This window comes from Parasteatoda tepidariorum, chromosome 6, assembly GCF_982258835.1.
Source record: "Parasteatoda tepidariorum strain Cologne lab strain chromosome 6, Ptep-v5.0, whole genome shotgun sequence".
In the NCBI taxonomy this organism is placed as follows: domain Eukaryota; kingdom Metazoa; phylum Arthropoda; class Arachnida; order Araneae; family Theridiidae; genus Parasteatoda; species Parasteatoda tepidariorum.
The window spans coordinates 17,794,567-17,804,729 of NC_141760.1; the positions used below are offsets into that span (position 1 = coordinate 17,794,567).

Genomic DNA, 10,163 nt, shown 5'->3' on the forward strand with positions numbered 1-10,163 from the left:
CAGTTCGTGTCATGAAGAAGACAAAACCAAATTTTAGTCGCACCCCCAGTTGCAGAAATTCTCCTGCAAGACAGCGGGAGCTGCAGAATATCAGAGCGTCTGCAGAATAATTTTTCACATCTGAGATTTTAAAAAAATTATTCTAATGGCACTTAAAGATAATTTTCCATCTCAAATTTAAAAAAAAAAAACCAAAATAAATAAATATATAATTATTAAAATGATAAATAGGAGAGTCATTTTTAATTCTTTAACTTCACCAATTACCATTTATATCAGGTTCTTAAGGCTGTTTTTCGAATGCGCCGTCGTCATATTAAATTATTCTTTTTTTGCCATTTTCATAACTGTTGGGACTTGGCAACAGATACTCATGACGGTTAGGTTAAGTTTAACTTGTCTAAAGCCATTGGTGTCTATGCTCATTTTGAAAGTGGTGCAAAACGTCAAAATGGAGAAAAACCGCAGTTTTTGGAAAATGAAAATTTTGGAAATGAACATATATATATATATTAAACCAGCTAAAATTCAGTGCTTTATTTTCAAATGTTAAGTAAATTAGTAAAGTAAATATGCAAAAAAAAAAGTTATGTGGCAATAATAAGTAACGATAATAATAATTTATATAGTAACATGCATGACAACGTTACTTTTAAAAAGTAACGAGTAAAAGTACAAGTATTTTTAAAAAAAGTAACGAGTAAAAAATAAAAAGTTCTTATTTTAAAAAGTAACGAGTAAAAAGTACAAGTAAAAGTACAAGTACTAAACAAAAAAGTAACGATTTAAAAGTACATTTCTAGGAAATCGAAAATTCAAAATGACCTGAAATTTTATTGAATAATATTCTTATGTTCTTTAATGTTTTTGCAAAATTGTTGTTATTTATTTAATTATTTTTAATTTTGAAAGTTATGGACATTAATTTATTTTTAAATTCGGAAGAATATTATCATATAATTTTATTATATAATCGTATAATATAATTTTAAAATCAAATATAATTTTAGTATCAAACTTTTTATGGATTTGCACGAAAAATAAATTTTATCTAAAATTTGAAAACTGCTTCAAAGAAAAGAAATAAACTGGTTAAATTTTTACGAGCAAGCAAGTCCCTCTAACTTTAAAATATCGTTGGCGCGACCTATAGTACACAATTATAATTCATAAACCTCAATATAGTTGATTAATGAGAAACGTATATCAAAATTTACGGAAACGACAGTTCTTTATTCTTTTCCTAGTCTTATTAACTATTCCCTAGTTTATATTAACTTAAAGAGAGTCTTTTTTTAATTTAAATAAAAATTTATCTTTGCTAATTCAAAATAAATATTTGTTAATTTATTTAAATTTAAAAAAAAAGATAAAAGTGGTAGAAATCATATTATTACGGAACAAAATCTAATTCGAATGTTACAAAGCTCCTTCAATAGTGAACATTTAAAATACCCAGCAACCAAACCAGAAATCAAAATTATCTGTTAACATATAAAAAGGAGCTTACATTTATGTTAATTTTTGAACTATAAAATTTTTTTTTTAAATTTTGTTTTTATTTTCGGAAACTTTATTTAATAAATAAATTAATATGTTCGATAAATTTGATAAGCATTATAACTTATGTTAGAAAATAAATTTTAAAAAAATGCATTCATATACAGGAAACCCCTATAAATCCAATAAACTACAAATTGCATTTTGTTTTCAAATATAAATTTTTTTTATTTTAAAATATTTCATAACTGCAATTTTTGGATTTGTAATAACGATGTGCAATACTAAATCCACTCATAATCAAAAATTATGAACAAAAGTTTTATTTTAAAATTTTATGATATGAATAACTAATGCATTTACGTAATAGTATATATGTTATAATTCCAAAAAAAATATTTTGTTGCAAAATAAAAAAAATTATAATATTTTAGATTTTTTTTAATGCATACTATATTTCCATTAAATAAAGCATTGTTTTTATAATTTAATACTTTAATGTTAAAAAATGTAAAACTTGCGCCAAAATCTTTTGTAATAGTAATATGAAATTAGTTATTTAAATTATTTATAAAAGCATCCAATGCGCACACATTGTTAACAAAATTTTTAATTAACATATTTAAATGAATGAAAAATTTTTCAAATAAATATAAAATGCTATTTTATAAATAGAAAACAATTAGATATTAAAATTTATATGAAGTATAACATTTTTATGAATAATTAGATATTAAAATTTTTTGGAAAGTTTACCGAGTTTTAGAAAAAAGTAACGATTTCATTCGAGATTTCCGTTACAAATACTTGTGCTTTTTCCCTAAAAAAGTAACGAAAGTACAAGTAAAAGTACTATATTTAAAAAGTAACGAAGTACAAGTAAAAGTACGTACTTTTTACTTGTACCGGCGGTACAAGTAACGAAAGTAAAAGTACTGCCATATATGTATAGTAATAGGAAAAAATATTTCTAATGGTTAAAATAATAGGTTCTACCGAGATTTGAACTCGGATCGCTGGATTCAAAGTCCAGAGTGCTAACCATTACACCATAGAACCCTTCTTCCCATGCCGGGAATCGAACCCGGGCCGCGTGGGTGAAAGCCACGAATCCTAACCACTAGACCACATGGGATTGACTTGATCGCTTTTGACTAAATTAAATTAAACCTCTTAACATAGATTTTGTGAATTGCTTTAAATAAGATTCTACAATAAGAAAAACTCTTCTTTTTATCTGCTAATCGGAAGAGTAAAAATATGCAATGAAATTAAAATGTAAAAATCTGTTAAAGTTTTCGCAAGAATAGATAAATTTCTTTTCTTCTTTGATTCAGAATCTATATCGAGATTTAATCTTGACTATTTCTCTAAAGAAGATAAAGTTTGATTTTTAAAATGGCATTGCAATGAAGCAATAGAGAATGTCGGTTAAGATAAGCTGGGGTAAAGGTACTTAAAAAATATGTCCAGAATTTTAAAATTTTGTAGCTAATAAACACGCGTTGCAGAATTTCTTTTATTAACTAAATATCCTTTACTAATTATGCAATCAATTTTGTTCACTTACAGAAATTTTTATTTTTATTTTTTTGTTTTGTTTTTATTGAGATAATCTAAGCTTTTTTTTCTCCCTTTTTAAAATTGATTTAATAATATTCAGAAACATTATAACAAGATATTGAATAACCCACCCACAAGAATTCAGTTTATCAGTATTTGAAAATCGTTAAATGTGGGAGCAGGTGAGAGACCCAACCAGTATATTTAAATTTTTTTCCCAATAAAAAATTTAAAAAATAAAAAAAAATAGTCGACTTAAATCCTACAATATTGATTTTGAAGAACAAAGCATGCGTAAAGAAAATGATACAGCTATTTATTGGTAGATTAAAATACGTCTATGCTCTGGATTCAATATTTGCTGAAAATTTTGGTAATTACTTTAGTTTCAGTCGAATTAAATACTGACTAATTAAACCATGATAGATATTGTAGGAATTTTTTTTTTTTTAAATAGCCGTTGTAAAAAATAAAAATTGAAAATAAAACTGATCCCTGAATTTAATAACATATATTAGGGGTTATTCTGCGTCAAGATTGGTTTGAGCAAATTTTGAATTTTCTTTTTTTTTTAATGACTTTTTCTAGTTAACTCATTCATTTTTTTTTTTTTTTTTTCGATTTAACGAACTTATCGTTCTCAGAATAATTGTAAAAAGAAAACAAATGCTACAAGCCTATTAGATGTAAAATGTTTCTTTAGTATATAACACTAAAATCTGCATAGAAAAAATATTAATTTACATATTTTTCTCCGATATATTAACTATAATATGTAAATATTAACTATAATAACAATAACTGTAATTTTTAATTTAACTAACTTATCGTTCTCAGAATAATTGTAAAATAAAAATAAAAAAAAGAATGCTGCAAACTTATAATACTTAAAATGTTTCCCTAGTATATAACTCTAAAATCTGCATAGAAGAACTATAAATTACAAATATTTTTCTGAAATATTAAGGTTTTAAATTTTTGATTTAATAATCGGATCAGTCCCATGTGGTCTAGTGGTTAGGATTCGTGGCTTTCACCCACGCGGCCCGGGTTCGATTCCCGGCATGGGAAGATGGTTCTATGGTGTAATGGTTAGCACTCTGGACTCTGAATCCAGCGATCCGAGTTCAAATCTCGGTAGAACCTAGTTATTTTATAACAAGAATTATTTTTTCATTTCAAAAATAATTGTTGTTAAATATAATATACGCTAATATGAAAGAGATATGCTAATTATTATAATAATTGAAATATAAAAGTGTTGTTAAATATAAAAATATACATTGTCGTTATTTTATAAATTGCTGTTTTATTATTAATTTTTATTTATTTTTTATGGTTTATTCTGTTTTACTGACAACTGCATAATTAGGAGATTTCGTGTCATCTTAAAAAATTGCGGTACAGGATTTGAGAAAAAAACTTCGTTGTATGTTTAAAAAAATTGCCAGAAATTAAAACAATACAATATGTAGTTTATAATGATTAGACAGGTTATTTCTTTCCCAAATATTTTTTTCCCTCTAAATTAGTTTTTTTTCTTTTATGTAGCAAAAATAGAAAAAAAAATGCTCATAAATCTCATTTTAATCTGTTTAGGTCTCTTTTTTTCGAAGCAGCTTTTTACTTTTTTTTACTATTATTATCGATTCCTTAAAATAAAGAGAAAAAAATATTTGGTTTGCAGGCTTATTAAACAATTTTTTAATAAAACATAGATAATAAGTTTGAGCTAAATTACAAAATAGTTTTCAAATGATATGGAAGTATTTTTAATCAAAGTTTTTTTCTTCCTTCTTTTTCATTATCTCATGCGGGTAATGATAAAAATAAATGCAATTAACAAGTTAGAATACTAATGTCTTTTTTAAGTTTATTAGCTCTTAATGGTAATCCGCTCGAAGCCTCTTATTTCAACAATGAATCATAGCTTTTGGAATTCCCCTTTCCCTTCGTGACTGAGAAGGGCTAAATATTTAGTTGAGAGAGGGTTAAAATCTAATTTCAACCCTTTCCTTGTTTTTTGAAACAAAAATGGACGACAGTACAGAAGAAGTACAGCAGTATGAGAATAATTTGGTATGATTAAGCATAAAAATCAGTGACGGAGACAAATTTAAGGGGGAGAAGATGCGTGTAACAATCTTCAGATGATTTTTAATATTTCATTTTTAATGATAATGCAGCTCGAATTAAAGTATTGTATTCTGTATAAACGCTATCTTAAATATATATATATATATATAAAAAAAAAAAAAATTTCTTTTCAAAAATTTTGTTCAATAATCTCTTATAATCGATAGTTGATGTAAACAGCTTTTCTGATAGCGCGGAATTAGTAAGAGAGATAAAATCGTCAAATTTTATTAAAAAGCTTCAAAATAAAATTTTTTTTTTTTTTGCTTATTGTTTTTGAAATAATGTCATCAGCGAAATAAAAAACATAATGAACAAGTAAATTCTTCTAGAAGATATCCACGGTTTTAATAAGAACAGGTCGGCTATTCAACGACTGCCATAAAAAAAAAAAAAAAAAAAAAAAAAAATAAAAAAAAAACTTGGGAGGGAGCCGTGGTGGCTTATAAAATAAAATGCTCTCCACCCAATGAGCTGAACTGGGTTCGAATCCCAGCGGAGGCTGATCGATACGAATCCCGCTACCGGCACCCACCGACCACAGTGCTGACGTAAAATATCCTCAGTGTTAGACGGATCATGGGTTAAAATCCCCTCGCAGTCAGGCTAATTGTGGGTGGTTTTCGTAGTTTTTCTCTCCATGTAACGCAAATTCGGGTTAGTTCCATCAAAAAGTTCTCCACCAAGACTAGTTTCTCCTAATACTTCATCCAGGAGTTCCCTTGTCTTCTGAACCGGGTTGGAAGTCAGATCTGGATACTTTGGAGTAATCAAGTACATTGGAAGTGAAATTTGGTTACTTTTTTCTGCCAATTCGAAATCTGCAATGAAAAAAAAAACGGTGATTTATATTTAAGATTGTAAAGTTTTCCTCCAACGTAAGCTCTAGTGGTTAGGTGGGTCGGGTTAATGTTTTTTTTAAAAATGTTTCACCCGTGTTTCTTCAGATCTCTGATTCAAAGCATATTTTTCGAGATATTTGACACCCTGTAATACGCAACATATAGTATATATTGCAAGCTCGTAGACAACAGATTTTAATCCTACATTAAGAAAAAAAAAAAAAAAAATACATAGTTTTTGTTCAATTAGTCTCAATATTGTTAGGAAAGTTTTAATTTCAGCAAAACACGTTTATAGGGTAAACTAACCAGTGAAGGAACACTTAAGCTTCGCTTGCCTTTTAAAAAATCATATTAATTTCAAAATTCGTGATTTTAGTTAAATGACTCTGTCAACATATTTGTTACTAATTGCAAATTATGTAAAAAAATTGTAGAGAACGTACATAATATTGTTTTAAAGTTTTGGAGGTTCAAATAACAAGTAGTAAGAAGACGAAGTGAAGGAACAGCTCTTACCAGTGAATGAACACCCAGTAAAGGAACACTTAATTTTGGTTATTTTTTAATGCTCTTTATGAATTTATAAGCCATGCAAATATTTAAAAACAAGCCTATTCTTGAAATTATAACATATAAATGCTTGGAAAATGTTAACTTTTTTTTGCAATCATGAATTGAAAATTAAAGTGTCAACATATTAACACATACTGTTCATCCATTGGAAAATCTATGCCCAGTAAAGGAACATGCCTGTTCTCTCACTGGTTAAAAGTTGTTTTTCGTATTTTTAACATACTTTTGATACGGAACATCACTAAAGGTACAAGAAAATTAAGGTTTATCTTTTCTTTTCACTAACTTAGAAAAAAACCCAGTAAAGGAACACTTGTTCCTTCCCTGGTTTTTCATCGTTTGGTGATCCAGTGAATAAACACCCCCTTATCTCAGTACTTTATGATGCTATGATGCTTAAAAAAAATAAAACGTAACTTCAATAACTATATTTTGAATTCTCTTTTTCACAGTGAGAAAAATAAAACTATTACATAAAATTAATTCCCCTTCAAACGTATAAATACAAACACTCACCTTATAATTTTTTCAAAGAAACAAGGTGTTGCAGAGATAATAACAAATTCAAAATTTTTTCCAGAGAAGTCTATTTGACCAGGTAATCCAAAACATTGCTAGATGACTTTCTATCGTTCGGCAGTAAGCTATTGTTACCAATCAATCTAAAGAAAAACTTTCAAATTTTTATTTTTAATCAATATATATGAAATGTTCCTTCACTGGTTGGTTTACCCTAATGGAGTTGCATACTGATTTGTTTAAACGAGTCTTTATTAACAAGTTTTTTTCACAACAATATCTTCAGTAATATACAGAATCTCATAACAATTTTTGAATAGTTAAATTGTCGATATAACAAAAAGAAAACATATTTTATATTTAAAAGATACACACTCACAGAGAGAGAGATTTAAGATTATCTCTCAAAAATTTTAAGCAATGACGTTACGCACGTAGCAATTTAGATATTTTTATTGTGTGTGAGTTCCTTTTTAAGTTTAAGAAAGCTTCAAACTTAAACGTGCTTTAGGAAGCCAAAGAAATTTTAAACTTCAACTAAAATATATTATAAAACTCGAATCGTCACTTAAAAAAACTAAAGTTGATCGACTACTGTCTAAAGTTTTTATAATTTCGTTTCTCATAATAAAAAAAAGTTCTTTATTAAAATAACTATGAAGAGAACGAAAATGACAGCAATTGTACTTTCAAATAGTTTACTTCTGTTATTTCAAAAGGTATAGTTATTTTCATAACACTTAATTTTATTTCACTCAAAAATAGGGGTTGTTTTAATATAAACCTGTTATCAATCAGTAATTTAAAAAAGAAAAAGAAAGATTCTTAGAAATCCCTACTTCAACCTAAAATACAATAATAATAATAAAAGCATAACATCGTGTGATATTTAATTTTATTTTAAAGGAGACATAACAAGCACAAGGAAAGTTTTTTTTTCTCTCAGAAACCAAGATGAAACAAAAATCGAATTCACCCGATCGACTAAGGAAAACAAAATTTTTTTTTAGTTACCCAGCTAAAAGATAAATATTATATAGTACGCAGTTTATAGGAGGGTTGCCTAATTTATAAAATAGCTTTCTGATAAAAAAGCTGTGCAAACAGTGAAAGTTGAAGTTTTAAAGGCGCACCTGCTACTTTTGCCAATAAATTCTATAATTGAGATAGTGACTGACATTCTTACCAAGAACAGTATACGGTTTCATTTTATATTTACAATGGATACACAAACGTTGCGGCTGTGGAAAGTAATGATATTTGCGTATGGCGTTCTTTCGAAAGTTGTTCCTGGAATTAAATTTTGCCTGCGGAAAAAAGTGTGTTGCTTTTATCAAAGTTCCAAAAATGAATTTCATGCACCAATGTGTTTTCATGAGGTTCTCAGAATTTATTTATGGTATAAACTGACCAAAGTTCGACAAATGAATTAAACGCACAGAGGTGTTTTTATGAAATGGTTCTCAGAATTAATTTTTGATGGAAATTTTGTTTTATACAAACTGTGTTGCTTTTACAAAATTCCGAAAATGAATTAGGAGCACAAAGATGTTCTTATGAGATAGCTCTCAGAATTAATTTTCCGTATAACCTGAGCAAATTTTATAAAATGGTCTAAATGTACAAATTGTTTTCATGAGATAGTTCTCGGAATTAATTTTTGTTAGAAAATTTTCTTGTATATAACTGTATTGCTTTTACCAAAATTCCAAAAAGGGATTAGATTCACAAATGTGTTTTTATATGATAGTTCTCAGAATTAGTTTTCGATATAAACTGACCAAATTTTCAAAACTGAATTAAATGCACAAAGGTTTTTTCATGAGATAGTTCGCAGAAAAAATTTTTGTTGGAAATTTTTGTATACATAAACTATTTTTACTGAAATTCTAAAAATAAATTTGATGCCCGAATGTGTTTTTAGGAGATTTTGAGAATTTATTTCTGGTATATTAATTGGCATATATAACAATTACCTAATTTATTTTTAATATTATAATATATTTTAATATTATTCGGTATATATTAATATTTTGGTATATAGTATTCGCCTGGTTATTAAAAAACTAAATGATCTTCTGATGTGTTTTTAATCCTTTTCAAGGGACTTTTTAGAAGAAATTTGTGTCAGTTAATGAATCCTACTCAAATCAATTTATCGCAAATAATTTTCTCGTAAAAATCTCATAAAAAAATTTATCTTCGAAATAACCCCACACAATATTTTTCATTTTCAAAATAGAAAAAAAAAAATTACCTTAATTCAATTATTTTAAAACCCCAAATAGCATCATTTTACGCCTTTAAAGTTTTGAAGAGAAATTCATAGAAGTTCGAAAAATTATCATTTCCTAATCTAATAAAGCGATCCTTTTATTTCCCACCTTTTTTGAGGTATTGTACTGTCTATTATAAATGCATCATCAAAAGTTTGTCAAGTACAAAAAAATATCTAGAAAACAAAAATACAAAATTTCACCCAGAATCCAAGATGGCGGGGGTAGAGGCCTCTTAGAAACAGATCCTTATTTTCTCACGTTCGCAAAAACTGCAAGAACGAACCTAATTTTTATGCTAATTTTAGGATCACAAAATTTGGATTATTTTTTTTTAAATAGAAAATTACCCTTTACAAGAAAGTCTGAAACAACCCCTTTTTCATGAAAATTAATCAACTATTATAATTAGAAAACATTACATTACTTTTTTAATACTCAAATTAAACCAAATGTTTAGATTTGAGAAATCACTTAAAAATAACGTTAATTATCCCTTCTAATAGATAACTCTCCTTTCCCCTGATTTTTAAACACTAATTAAGAGACGCAATTTAGAAAAAAATAATAAAGAGAACATTCTCTGGAAAATGAGAAATATTAATGCAAGGTAAACGGAAGCTTCAGGCCTTTTACCAAACTCTCTAAATTATAACTAATCTCAAACAATCAATAAAGATAGCAATAGCCACGTTTTTTTCCCCATGAGTTTTATGCTGAGTGAGTCATTTTATTTGCTTTCCTTATTGAT

At 27.1% G+C, this 10,163-nt stretch overlaps 4 non-coding genes across 4 annotated transcripts; 2 read left to right on the forward strand and 2 right to left on the reverse strand.

Moving 5' to 3' along the window:
* Positions 1-2,487: 2,487 nt before the first annotated feature.
* On the reverse strand, positions 2,488-2,559 carry TRNAQ-UUG (transfer RNA glutamine (anticodon UUG)). Its single transcript has one exon. It is a non-coding gene; the product is annotated as a tRNA-Gln (tRNA).
* Positions 2,560-2,563: 4 nt separating this feature from the next.
* Positions 2,564-2,635, reverse strand: TRNAE-UUC (transfer RNA glutamic acid (anticodon UUC)). Its single transcript has one exon. It is a non-coding gene; the product is annotated as a tRNA-Glu (tRNA).
* Positions 2,636-4,062: 1,427 nt separating this feature from the next.
* TRNAE-UUC (transfer RNA glutamic acid (anticodon UUC)) lies at positions 4,063-4,134 on the forward strand. The gene has a single exon. It is a non-coding gene; the product is annotated as a tRNA-Glu (tRNA).
* Positions 4,135-4,137: 3 nt separating this feature from the next.
* Positions 4,138-4,209, forward strand: TRNAQ-CUG (transfer RNA glutamine (anticodon CUG)). The gene has a single exon. It is a non-coding gene; the product is annotated as a tRNA-Gln (tRNA).
* The last annotated feature ends 5,954 nt before the right edge of the window (positions 4,210-10,163 follow it).